General features: G+C 37.1%; 1 long non-coding RNA gene across 1 annotated transcript in view; it reads right to left on the bottom strand.

The window, feature by feature from the left end:
- Window positions 1–5,850, bottom strand: part of LOC132344090 (uncharacterized) — a 166,792-nt gene extending 160,942 nt beyond the window's left edge. Inside the window, exon 1 of the long non-coding RNA XR_009493205.1 lies at window positions 5,713–5,850. This is a non-coding gene — a long non-coding RNA (uncharacterized lncRNA). The remainder of the gene's footprint in view (window positions 1–5,712) is intronic.
- Window positions 5,851–14,037: the final 8,187 nt, after the last annotated feature.

The raw sequence follows: 14,037 nt of genomic DNA on the forward strand, positions 1-14,037 counted from the left end.
AAGATCCCCTTGGGAAGGGACAGGCAACCCACTCCAGTATTCCTGCCTGCAGAATCCCCATGGATGGAGGAGCCTGGTGGGCTACAGTCCATGGGGTCAAACAGTCAGACTCAACTAACAGTCGTGTTAGTCAGTAAGCCACTAACACTTTTCCTTTAGAGTGTTGAGCCTCCTTCCTCCCTTCTTTCTGGACTTGACTGTCTGTTGGAATGGTCCACCTGGAGAACTGTAACACTGACCATATTTCATCACTCTCATTTCTTTTTTTCTTTTTCATTTTTTGTGTATCATTGAGCAGTCACTCTACCACCACCACTGGCTTCCTGTTTGAAATGCTTCTTTTTTTCCTTAGTCTTCTTAATCTTTCCATTAACTGTACTAGAATTTTCATTTTTCTTATTAGAGTCAGCTGGAAATTTTGTTAACATTTACTGTGAACTTGACATAATGACTCTGGTACAACAATTACCCAAAGTAACACTCATCAGGGAAGATGTGTGGTACGCTGCTTTTCCTTTCATACTGCTATGCATTCCCTTAGGCAGTAAAAATGTGCCGCTTCCACTGCACTGGATTTAGCTACTCTGCAATTAAAATTGCGAAAGAGTATGTCAGTGTTCCACAGAGAAACAGAAAATATGGAATATGGATATACAGCATTCTAAGAGAACTGAGAAAACCAAATAAGAAGAGACAGAATATATAATATGAGAAATTCTTTAAAAAATTTTAAAACCCACAATGGGATTATTTTAAAACTTTAAATGAGTATTTCAAAATTAAACTGAATAATTTTCTAGAAAATATGTTAAATTGGATCCAAGAAAAAAAATCTGAATAATATAATAAATAATAAATAAATTTAGTCTGTGGAGATGTAAATAATTTCTATTTTATACTATATTTTCAGAGAAGAAAAAAATAGGAGAAAACTACCTATCTCATTTCGTGGGGTAAAATTAACTTTGGTTTATAAGGATAATGCAACTGATAAGAACAGTAAAAGAAAAAATAAGGATACATATGTGATGTGATAAATATATTAACTCAGTTGTGGGGATCTTTTTGCAATGCATAGGTATATGAAATCATCGTGCAAATATATTATTAAAAGAACTGCATTTGTCAACTATATCTCAATAAACTGAAAAATATTTAACAAGATAAAAAAGGACAGCAAAAGAAATTTTTCACCAGCTAGAACATAAATTTTAAGAACTCTAAACAAAATATTTTAAAGCAAATACAGCAATGCATTAAAAAATGACAATATATGATACCCAAGTATCATATATCAGAGACAGCATTCAGAATGGTAATTTTCTCTAGAGGATGCAATTGGTGAAGAGGCAAAAGATAAACTTCTGTAGTCTTGTAAATTTATTTTAATATGTGCTGGGGCTACATGGATATATAAAATATATTTAATATATTTTATTATAAAATATAATTAAAGTTTATAAAAAGTCATTGAGGTACATAATTAAGATTTTATATTTTATTATGTTTATTCTCCTACGATTTCTTTTAAATCATGACACGTTTCTCTTTAAATCTACACATATTGGTCCTCTAGGTCCATATTTTAGTGCAGAATCAGAATATACTGATGTGTTTATACCCGAATTTATTATTGCTGTATGTCCAATCACCTGATGCAGGAATCCATCAGGAGGAGTATAAAAGTGTTTATTGCTTTTATTGGCATTACTAACCCTTACCTCTTTGAGGAGGAGCCAGCTATGGATCAAATGTCTTATATTTCACTGCAGATGCCTAAGAACAGGGCTTGTAGAAAATATGAACTTTTATTACAAATGCACAAATCTAAATAAGTAGGAACAGGTGACTAAAATATGGAATAATAAGCTCAAATTATGTTATGATAGGCTTTGACCTACCTCTTCAAAAAATACACATCTAAGCTTATTTTATATCTAAAAAAATTTACCAGCAAATATTACAATATAAGTAGATCGAAATTATATTAGCAACAAAGAAAATTTAATTGTTAAAAAATACCATTTACATTTATAATTTTAAAACATTATAACAAAAATAACTGATAAAAAAATATATTCTAAGGCAAGGGAAGTTAAAAATTCTATTTATGGAAGAATAAAAGTTAGGAATAAATTTAATAATTTACACGTAGAACTTCTACATGAACACTAAAACGTTACTGAAACAAGTTAAAGAAGCCTAAATAAATAGAGGTATACAACATATTTATAGATTGAAAGATTCATGTAGTATAGATGTCATTTCTTTCAAATTTATCTATAGATTGAACTCTAACAAATATCCCAACTATTTTTTAATTGACAGATACTTTATACATGATAAAGTTAAGATACAGATAAAGTTACAGATAATTTATACATGAATGCAAACAGACAAGAACAGTTAAGGCACTCCTGAATACAAACAAGATGGGAGAACTTACTTTACCCAATATCAAGACTCAAAAGAAAGCTATAATGAATACAATGTGTTACAAGATAGTGGCACTAGGATTTTTAAACAGAGATCAATTAAACACAGTAGAAAGCCCATAGACAGTCCCATGTTTATATGTGCACTTAGTGTATGACAAAACCAGCAGTATGGGAAAAAAGGGCCTTTTCAATAAATGGTGCTGGGTCAACTGGATATCTGTATGGAAAAGTATTTTAAGCTTCACTCCTGCTTCATAAATACACAATAATTTCAAGTATAGTAAAAGCTTAAAATGAAACAAACTTATGAAGCCTCTAGAAGATAATATAAGGCTACAGGACTTTAGAATAGGAGAAGATTTCCTAAATATGACCAAAAAAACATGAATTTTAAAATTAAATATTGCTTAGTTCAAATGTGTTAACTTAAGAATTTTTGTGTATCCAGAGAAATACAGTGAGACAGCCGCAGGTGGGAGAAAATATTTACAACACATACACGCAAAATAGCTTTTACAAAGCAGTAAGATAATGGCTGACACACTGATAGAAAACTTGAACAGTCTTACAGAAGAGGATATTATAACTGACCAATAAGCATATTTTACAGTGTTTAACTTCAGTAATAAGCAAATTAAAACCACAGCAGATGCCATTTATACAACCTGACTTTGTAAAATTAAAAATAGATAATAGTAAGTGTTGATAAGATTATATAGCAACAGGAACTCATACCCAGAAGTTGTGTCAATAAAATGATTTAATCACTTTGAAAAACAGCTTCAGTTCAGTTCAGTCGCTCAGTTGTGTCCGACTCTTTGCGACCCCATGAACTGCAGCACGCCAGGCCTCCCTGTCCATCACCAACTCCTGGAGTTCACTCAAACTCACTTCCATTGAGTCGGTGATGCCACCCAGCCATCTCATCCTCTGTCATCCACTTCTCCTCCTGCCCCCAATCCCTCCCAGCATCAGAGTCTTTTCCAACGAGTCAACTCTTCGCATAAGGCGGCCAAAGTACTGGAGTTTCAGCTTTAACGTCATTCCTTCCAAAGAACACCCAGGACTGATCTCCTTCAGAATGGATTGGTTGGATCTCCTTGCAGTCCAAGGGACTCTCAAGAGTCTTCTCCAACACCACAGTTCAAAAGCATCAATTCTTTGGCACTTAATACTACATAAAGTTGCATATATATATATATATATATATATATATACATAATCCTCATATCTTATAGGTCAAATGTCTCACTTCTAGGTAAATACCAAACTAAAATGATATTCTAGTATATGTACTAGAATGTTTATTGCAACATTATTGGTAGGAGCTAAAGACAACCCAAACACCCATCAAGAGTCCAGAAAGACAGAGTGATAATCCTTACAGTGGAATACTATCCAGCAAAGAAAAAAAATGTATACAATAATACAGATAAATCCCACAAAGGATAATTTTGAGCAGAGAAGCCAGGCACATAAGATGCCATCCTGTGATTTTATTTCATTAATACCATTCATTTAAAAGTTCAAGAAAGCAAGCAAAACTAAATTACAGCGTGGAGGAATGAATGAAGTGAACATGAAAGTGAGTCGCTCAGATATGTCTGACTCTTTGAGACCCCATGGTCTGTAGTCCACCAGGCTCCTCTGTCCATGGAATTCTCCAGACAAGAATACTGGAGTGGGTTGCCATTCCTGTCTCCAGGGGATCTTCCTGCCCCAGGGATCGAACCTAGGTCTCCCACATTGCAGGCAGATTCTTTAACATCTGAGCCACAGGGAAGCCCGTGAAAACAGTAACAAACAGAGTGGTAGGCAGGAGAATTATAACTAGAGAAGTCAAGGTAGAAGATACCACTATAAGGAAGAAAAGGGTAGTCATATGTAGCGGTTATAAGAGTGCTTCAGGGAAATCTACCATGAGAAACACCTTAGGACATTATGGGAAAGCATTTAAGAAGCAGATAGAGTAGCCGAGGCTCAGAGTGGCTAGCAACATAGCAGCAGCAGCAGCAGCAGTATTTAAGAAGCATGAAAGAAACAGAACTTCAGGCCCCACTCCAAACCTACTGAACTAGAATCTATCAGTTTAACAAGATCTCCAAGTGACTGACATACTTCAACTCTAGAGAAGCCCTGATCTAGACAAACAAGAGAATAAATGGCTCAACAGAGTACATAATAACAATAGAGAAGGCCAGAAATTTTTTAAAAAGAAAAACAAGAAAGAAAATTATAAATATAATCCACATAGGCCAGAAGATGATGCAGGTCCGACCTGGTCCCACAAAAGCATCTGTATTGCCAGGTCCTTTTTAAGAGTCCTGAGTTGGAGCTGTAACCTGTACATGACAGGAGAGCAGGAAGGGTTTTAGTTTTCCTCTCCACTGCCCTGATTTCTGTACTGCAGAAGCACTTAACAGACATTCACCAGATCACCATCTATAAAACTCTGACTAATGGAAATGTGCTGGGAGTCTGGAGTTAGCACAGTCACCAGCATCCCTGGCTATCTTTCACATCAGCAGAGAATCGTTTCTAGGATATATCTGCACTCTGGCTGCCTGGTGCGCTCCATGCAAATAAAATATCAACTAATAATTAGATCTTTCTCAGGCTTGGTCTCATTTTGAATAAAAAGACCTCTTCTTGAAGGCATATACATTAGCTTGACTTCTAAGGAAAACATTATCTCAAAATTGTGCTTCTCCAGTTATTAGTCTACAAGAATTTTTCTCTGCAATGCTTCATAAAAGTCTTTACCAAAAACCAAGTCATAGGAGCGCTTTACTTAAAGTTGTTTACAACCAACTTCCAAAAACACTGAATGCCAATTGTACTATACTTTGAAAAGAAGCTATTTGTCACTATAGATTTCTTATCAGAGTTTGCTTATTTTGCAGAGGAAAGGCCTTTTAGTTTATGTGAAAAATGACTTCTGATTTGATTTAGTAGCAATTTTTAATTTAGGTTTTCCAGTTTCATTTTCCTTTTCCTCTTCTCTAACCATATAAAAATGTTCCAATTCTATAAAATATGTGTCCTTGATATAAACAAAAGCAAGCTCTAATACAGTAAAAATTTACAAACATACTAAAATAATTAGGACACAATTTTTCAACAAAAAGATTTTTATAAAAATAGATAAAACAAGAAAAATCTATTAATATTAGATATTTCTAAGTATTCACAATTCTACATTGCATGAATTTAATTACCTATTTTTCAAGAGATGTTCCACTCCTGTGACTAAATTTTATACAAAAGAAATTACCTTTAAATCTAGGACACCTAGAACACTGGAGTTGGTAGCTTGTCCTTTCTCCAGTGGATCTTCCTGACCCAGGAATCAAACCAGGGTCTTCTGCATTGTGGCAGGATTCTTTACCAGCTGAGCTACCAGGGAATTCCAGTTACTAAAACAGAAAAATATAAAAAAGTTCTATAACAAGGAACTAATATGATATATATGGTTGTCATTGCTCTCACCTTAGAACTTATGATCTAACTTTCTCAAATAAGTAGTCACACACACCATAATATACTAAAAAGATCTTCAAAAATCTTTCAGATTTATATACTGTTTCGTTTCTAAAAGTGTCATGGAAAACACACACACACACTAAAAAGGCTGAGAAGTTTACCAAGGTTACAAAATGAATCAGTGGTAAAACAAGAAACCCTAATTCAGATTTGATCACTCATGCCTGTATCAAATAAACCCTTAATTTCTGCTCATTTCCTAAAATATAGTGTTGTTTCACAGGAAAGAAAAGTGCATTTTCTTTCACTCCAGTAAGCTGTTAGAATATAATATCCTTTGGGGATCAAGATTTTTCACATTGCCCTTTTAAGGGTCTAAATGAAAAATCGTTGATTCCATTAAAGATTACAGGAGGAAAAAGAAAACTGGATTCAAGAATTTGAGGACTTGAAAACATCACACAAAAAGCTTATTTTTAAATTCACTAAGAACACTGAACATATTTTTGAACATCACTGAAATTCTCTTTGTCTTTCAGTTATTAAAACTGGATTCTGCAAAACTGGATTTTACCCAAACTCTGTTTTACACAACAGCAGTGAAACTGGACAGGGTACTTGTTTAAAGAGAGGCAGATCTTTGTGCGTTGCCCATTCACAGGTTTACAGCCTGCAACCACAAAGTCCATACAGCAAAATGGCATCACTCCTGCAAGAAAAGGAGCGGAGGCTGTAGAAGACTGTCCTGCACTGGCCCTGTACTGCTGACAGGGACTGATCCTGTGTAGAGATGACCTTGTCCTCAAGGCCCTGTTTGCTTCTGAAGCCATTCAACACAACATCACTAAGCCTCATCACCAACTCAGTGTCTGTCAGTTATCCACTGCTGCCTAACATAGAAAAGCCAAAGGGAAGTGATAAATAGATTCAAGGGTTCAGATCTGAAAGACAGTGTCTAAAGAACTATGGACAGAGGTTCGTGATATTGTACAGGAGGTGGTGATCAAGACCATCCACAAGAAAAAGAAATGCAAAAAGGCAAAATGGTTGTCTGAGGAGGTCTTACAATAGCTGAGAAAAGAAGAGAAGCGAAAAGCAAAGGAGAAAAAGAAAGATATACCCATTTGAATGCAGAGTTCCAAAGAATCGCAAGGAGAAATAAGAAAGCCTTCCTCAGTGATCAATGCAATGAAACAGAGGAAAAAACAGAATGGGAAAGACTAGTGATCTCAAGAAAATCAGAGATACCAAGGGAATATTTCATGGAAAGATGGGAATAATAAAGGACAGAAATGGTATGGACCTAACAGAAGCAGAAGATATTAAGAAGAGGTGGCAAGAATACACAGAAGAACTATACAAAAAAAAAAAAATCTTTATGACCCAGATATCACACCAGGACATCCTGGAATTCGAAGTCAAGTGGGCCTTAGGAAGCATCACTACGAACAAAGCTCTAGTGGAGGTGATGGAATTCCAGCTGAGTTATTCCAAATCCTAAAAGATGATGCTGTGAAAGTGCTGCGCTCAATATTCCAGCAAATTTGGAAAACTCAGCAGTGGTCACAGAACTAGAAAAGGTCAGTTTTCATTCCACTCTCAAAGAAAGGCAATGCCAAAGAATGCTCACACAACCGCACAATTGCACTCAGCTCACATGCTAGCAAAGCAATGCTCAAAATTCTCTAAGCAAGCCTTCATCAGTACATGAACCATGAACTTCCAGATGTTCAAGCTGAATTTTAAAAAGGCAGAGGAACCAGAGATCAAATTGCCAATATCTACTGGATCATGGAAAAAGCAAGAGTTCCAGAAAAACATCTATTTCTGCTTTATTGACTATGCCAAAGCCTCTGACTGTGTTGATCACAATAAACTGTGGAAAATTCTGAAAGAGATGGGAATACCAGACCACCTGACCTGCCTCTTGAAAATCCTGTATACAGGTCAGGAAGCAACAGTTAGAACCGGACATGGAAAAATGGACTGGTTCCAAATAGGGAAAGGAGTACATCAAGGCTGTATATTGCCACCCTGCTTATTTAACTTATATGCAGAGTACATCATGCAAAGTGCCGGGCTGGATAAAGCACAAGCTAGAATCGCCTGGAGAATCCCATGGATGGAGGAACCTGGTGGGCTGCAGTCCATGGGGTCGCTAAGAGTCAGACATGACTGAACGACTTCACTTTCACTTTTCACTTTCATGCATTGGAGAAGGAAATGGCAACCCACTCCAGTGTTCTTGCCTGGAGAATCCCAGGGACGGGGGAGCCTGGTGGGCTGCTGCCTATGGGGTCGCACAGAGTCGGACACGACTGAAGCGACTTAGCAGCAGTAGCAGAATCAAGCTTGCTGGCAGAAATATCAATAATCTCAGATATGCAGATGACAACACCCTTATAGCAGAAAGTGAAGAGGAAGAACTATAGAGCCTATTGATGAAAGTGAAAGAGGACAGTGAAAAAGCTGGCTTAAAACTCAACAATCAAAAAATGAAGATCATGGCATCCAGTGCCATCGCTTCATGGCAAACAGATGGGGAAACAATGGAAACAGTGACAAACTCTATTTTCTTGGGCTCCAAAATCAGTGTAGATGGTGACTGCAGCCATGAAATTAAAGGACACTTGCACCTTGGAAGAAAAGCTACGACAAACCTAGACAGCCTATTAAAAAGCAAAGACATTACTTTGCCAACAAAGTTCCATCTAGTCAAAGCTATGGTTTTTCCTGTGGTCATGTATGGAAATGAGAGTTGGACCATAAAGAAAGTTGAGCACCAAAGAACTGATGCTTTTGAACTGTGGTGTTGAAAAAGACTCTTGAGAGTCCCTTGGACTGCAAGATCAAACTAGTCAATCCAAAAGGAAATCAGTCCTGAATATTCACTGGAAGGACTGATGCTGAAATTCTTGTGGCCACCTGATGTGAAGAACTGACTCATTGGAAAAGATCCTCCTGATGCTGGGAAAGATTGAAGGCAGGAGGAGAAGGGGATGATGATGACAGAGGATGGGATGCATGGATGGCACCACCGATTCAATGGACATGAGTTTGAGCAAGGTCCGGGAGCTGGTGATGGACAGGGAGGCCTGGTGTGCTGCAGTTCATAGGGTGGCAAAGAGTTGGACACAACTGAGTGACTGAACTGAACTGAATGCATTACTATGACTTAGCCTCAAAACAACATCCATATTTATTCCTCTGTTTCTATGGTAAGGAATCTGGACTCCAGTTAGCTGTGTCCTCTGCTTCAGCAATTTTTACAAGGCTGCAATTGCACTGCCCACCAGGGTTGGCATCTCATCTCAAGCTCTACCATTTCCAAGTGTGCAAAGGTATTGGAAGGATTCAGTTCCTTGGAGGCTGTCAAACTGAGAACCTGCAGTTCTTGCTGACTCTTGGTTTCTTGCCACATGGGTCTCTTCATAAGGCAGCTTACTTTATCAGGGCCAGCAAAGGAGAGAGCCAGAGAGAGAGTATAACAGCATGACTGAAGTCAAAATCTCATGGAGTGATATTTGACCACTATTGCTGCATTTTATGGTTAGAAACAAGTCATGTGTTCCCACCCACATTTAGGAGAAGAGGATCACAGCAAGCCATGAACAACAGAAGGAAGAGACTGGAGCCTCTCAGAGCCTACCTGCCACAATGCTTTTCTAGATCACTCATTCACTATCTGCTGTTTCAGGCTGAAATCAGATGAGATGCCTGGAACTTCATTCTGCTGGTAAACCACTTTACTCTCCCACTTTCTCTCTCCAGCCCCCTCTTGGTTGTTTGTTTCTCTTTTGCTAGATAGCTTGGTTCCTTGAGCATTATGTTCTAAGCTTCTTCTGTATATCTGAATACTTTCCTGCTAAGTTGGCCCTTTATTTCCTATACATACTTCCTTCATCCCTACCAACCAAAGTTTCTACTTGTTGATTCGTAAAGGACAGAATTCTCAATATGAACACTCCTTGTATACAGTTACTGACTTCCTGCTGCTGTATCTTCATCTACCGGCTTCAACAGCAGGTCAGATTGCTACTCTGGGATTTAAACTTGGTCTGTATCTTCAGCCAATAATCTTTGTACCACATCTATATTTACCTCGTAAACTGATAACTGCTTTTCAGACGAATGTTTAGAACACATCTCTCTCCTTTAGTTTTTTTCACTGAAGCATAACTGACTTTGGAACATATCTCTTCGTACTGATTTCCTGAATAACCAATCCCAAGTCTCATTCCAATACTGTAACATCTGCAATTCTCCTGATCCTTTTGGTATCTTCCTGGGTTTTTGACTATAACCTATTCTGATCTGTTCATCCTGAAAATGTCTGAGCCTAGTTCTGATAGGTATATACTTGCTAACAAAAAGTTAACCTCTCATGAATTCTTCCCCAGTGGATGTTCCATATCTAATCAAAAATATTTAAATACTCATTGAAGTACTGCCTTACAAAGATGAAGAAAAAAGGTTTTTAACCCAAAGAAATACTGCTTTTTTACCATAGATATTTAAAACTGTCTAACTATCTATTCTGGAGTTTTCCTTTTATTAAATAGATAGGTCAAGTGAAAAAGACGACAACTCTCTATAAAGCCAATATTATTCTCCAAAATACATATCTTTGTTTAAATAAAATGCTTATGCTTTTTCTTCCGCCTGAGATAACCTCATACATCATTCATTTTTATATGTCAAAATCCTGTCTATACTTGCATTCTCTCTGATCACCTTAATTCAGCAGCATGACTCATATTGCTTCTGGGGTGTATCATGTGTGTGTTAGTTGCTCAGTCATTTCCAATTCTTTGTGACTCCACAGATTACAGCCTGCCAGATTCTTCTGTCCATGGAATTCTCCAGGCAGGAATACTGGAGTGGGGAGCCATATCCCTCTCCAGAGGATCTTCCCAACCCAGGGACTGAACTAAGGTCTCCTGCATTGCAGGCAGATTGTTTAGCATCTGGGCCACCAAGGAAGCCCTTGGTGTATCATATTTATTATTTTTTAAGCATCCCTTTTATGATGCTGCTGGGTTATGAATATTCCTCTACCAAAAACAGTATCTTTCTTACTCATTGAGATATATTTACTGTTACCCTGAGCATTTTAGCTTTTCAAAAAATATTTAACTGAATTGTACTGTATTGTCTTATTGTATTATTTTATATATTTCCCTTGTTAATGAAGTCTTTCCCAACATATGTTTAGTGTTTATATTAGCAATATATTAATAGCTAAAGTTTTATTATAAATAGATAATATTTGCTTCCAGAAAGCAGAGTTGGTATCTTTGACATCTTATGTGATTTAATTAGTGACTTAAGTTTAAAATATGGTGACATTAGTACTTACTAATTAATAATATTGGAAATAAACTGCAAAACTTTTTCTTCAAAATATCTACCACAGTTTTACATAGGGTAGAAAATAATTTTTCATTTTCTTTGCTTTGTGTCTTTCTATCCTGCTTAACTATCAGTTTAATTTTGACATACCTATATTCTTCAAAACAAGTGTTGCTCTTTGCATATGATCACATTACTTAAAAGTATAATGGCATTTGAAATACCTTGACTATCTCAAAAGATCAAAACACTGAACCTTAGATTCAGGCTCTTAACTACACATAGGATCTTCTCTCTCTAGAGCAGTACAGGCTGCAAGCTTCACTATCGAGCTTTGTAGAAAATCAGCAGACTCCAGGATTCCCTACCTGAATTCCCATTTCAGGAAGACCCTATTTCCCCAGTGGCTGGAAGTGCTGTTGCAAAGATGGCCCTCGGCTGTCAAGTCTCCGCTGGGGAATGTTTCAAAGAACGCTGCTTCACTCAAACCGTGGCTCCACCCAGGAAAGCCCACGCCTCATGACTAAACAGCAGGGTGGGTACCGAGGACTGGCCTGCTCAGCGCCTGGAGCCCCCGACAGTCACCCCAACTTCCTAGTTCTTGGTGGATTTGGTTGATGCCCTCATTGGAACTTCATTTCAGCTCAACTTTTTCTGCCCAATCATGCTTTCTGGGTAAGAAAAGAAGGAAGGTATCCTTCCAAGGGTGCTAATCCCTAAATTATTGCCTAAAAATTACCCTGTTGGCTCATTTCCATCTTAGTGTCTACTTCAGGAGGAACTTAACATGTAACAAACATAAAAATGCTCCTGGCAGGAGACAGAATTTCCACAAAGTGATAGGATTATGATTCTTTGCTTTTTCTGCCTAGAGAAGATTTTTCCAACCATCAGTACTACTGACATCATGGGTCAGAGAGATAACTGCCTTTGGGGGCTGTTGTGTACACTGCAGAATGTTGAGAAGAATCTTGGGCCTCTACCACTAGATGCCAGCAGCACTCACACAAACACCCATACTGTCCGAAAGCCAAAAATGTCTCCAGACATTCACCAAAATCCCCTGGGATGGGAGGAACTACCCCATTGAGAACCACTGTCCTAGAGCTAATTTTCTAATAAAGAGCAATAGGAAAATAAAAGGGAAGAGAAGGAAATCGGTGTCACTTGGACAGTAGGTGGTCAGGGGGTAGCAGCTAACAGTATGCCAGGTAATAAAGACGGCAGTTGCCTGGCACAGACTTCAGTGAATACCTCCCCCCAGTACCTCAAGTCTCTATTCTATTTCCACCACTGGATTAGCAATTAAGAGTCAGGATTCTACAATTTAAAACTAAAGGTTGACAGATATTTTTCCTTATAATATCTTATAATGTCTATGGAGTCTTTAATCATACTGAATGTTTATAATATTCATTACTTATTGGCTTCTAAAAGGTGTCAAATTCTCTATAGTCCTTTATGAAAAGTTGGATTCTTCAGTTCCAAAGAGAAACTGTAAGTTGTAGTCTCTTTTTTTCTTCCTCCAAATTCTTGAAGTATCAATGTTCTTAAAGGATTTTCCGATCTGCTTTAAATGTCCCAGGCATCTATTTAAGTAATAGAGACACTTTCACTACCTATAATCCCTTCAATTGCATGGGAAGACATGATATGAAAATTCTGGACAGTTTTTCTAACTCTTGAATTCTTCAGTATATATGAAAGCTCAACTTGGCTGGAAAGCAAACTACAGTTGAATCTGGCAAAGGATCAGAAGCATAAAGGAACTAGCATGGAGAGAATATACAACTTTAACAGGGAATACAGCTCTTGGTCTTTTGTCGGTATGGTGTGTTTTTCTCTTATATGCAAAAATATATTTAAATAACTTCCCATCACCAGGTTCTTCAGTAACCTCCAGTACTGCTCCTGTTATATGTTGTTCCTAACCACATAATTTTTAAAAGAACTTTAAAAAAATAGGTGCTTTTCTTATATATGTGTGTGTGCCATAAAAAGATTATATGTAAAGCAACTGCAGAAGAAATCGCTGCTTCTGAGCACTATCTTTAACCGTTGTCTTTACTTTGGGATCTAAGATTTTTATATTTTAAATTTATTTTCTGTTAGCCAATTTCATTTTATTATTAAGGTACCTTTGTATCACACAGTTTAGCACTAGCAACTTTGTGGGTAAGAAGTAGAAAGAATATCCATGAAACAGAGGTAATTTTTAATTTTATCAGATAATTTCTTCCCATGAAGAATTTATAACTTTCTCAGCTCTAATCAAATTCCCTGCCATAGGAGCACATTCTAATTACAGCCGTCTGCTCCTAACAGGGTATTCATCCCCGTCCAATGTATGTGAAATATTCTAATCCACTTTAAGCGTAAAATTTGTTTCTGCACTCAAATTCTAGGCAAAGAGCAACTGAGTGTCATTGGAGACATTTCTTACCCAATAAGGGCAAGAAAAGCTAAAATAGGAATTCACTCAGTTGACACCAAAGAACCACCACTAATTAGAAATATTAATCTAGGACATCAGTGTGCAAAATGAATGACCACTGCATTTACTAAAGTAGTTGGCCCTAAAAAAACTATTACCATCCCATTTGTTCCTGGGCTGTAAGATTCCCTTTTCCTAAGATTCAGAGGCATAATTCATTCACCTCTCTATCCAATCATATATTTATTCATACTACAAAGACTATTTTTGAGCAAGGCACTATGCTTTGTGCTAAAGAAAATACCAAGAAATATAAGCCATTGAGTTTGT

This window comes from Bos taurus, chromosome 27, assembly GCF_002263795.3.
Source record: "Bos taurus isolate L1 Dominette 01449 registration number 42190680 breed Hereford chromosome 27, ARS-UCD2.0, whole genome shotgun sequence".
Lineage (NCBI taxonomy): Eukaryota > Metazoa > Chordata > Mammalia > Artiodactyla > Bovidae > Bos > Bos taurus.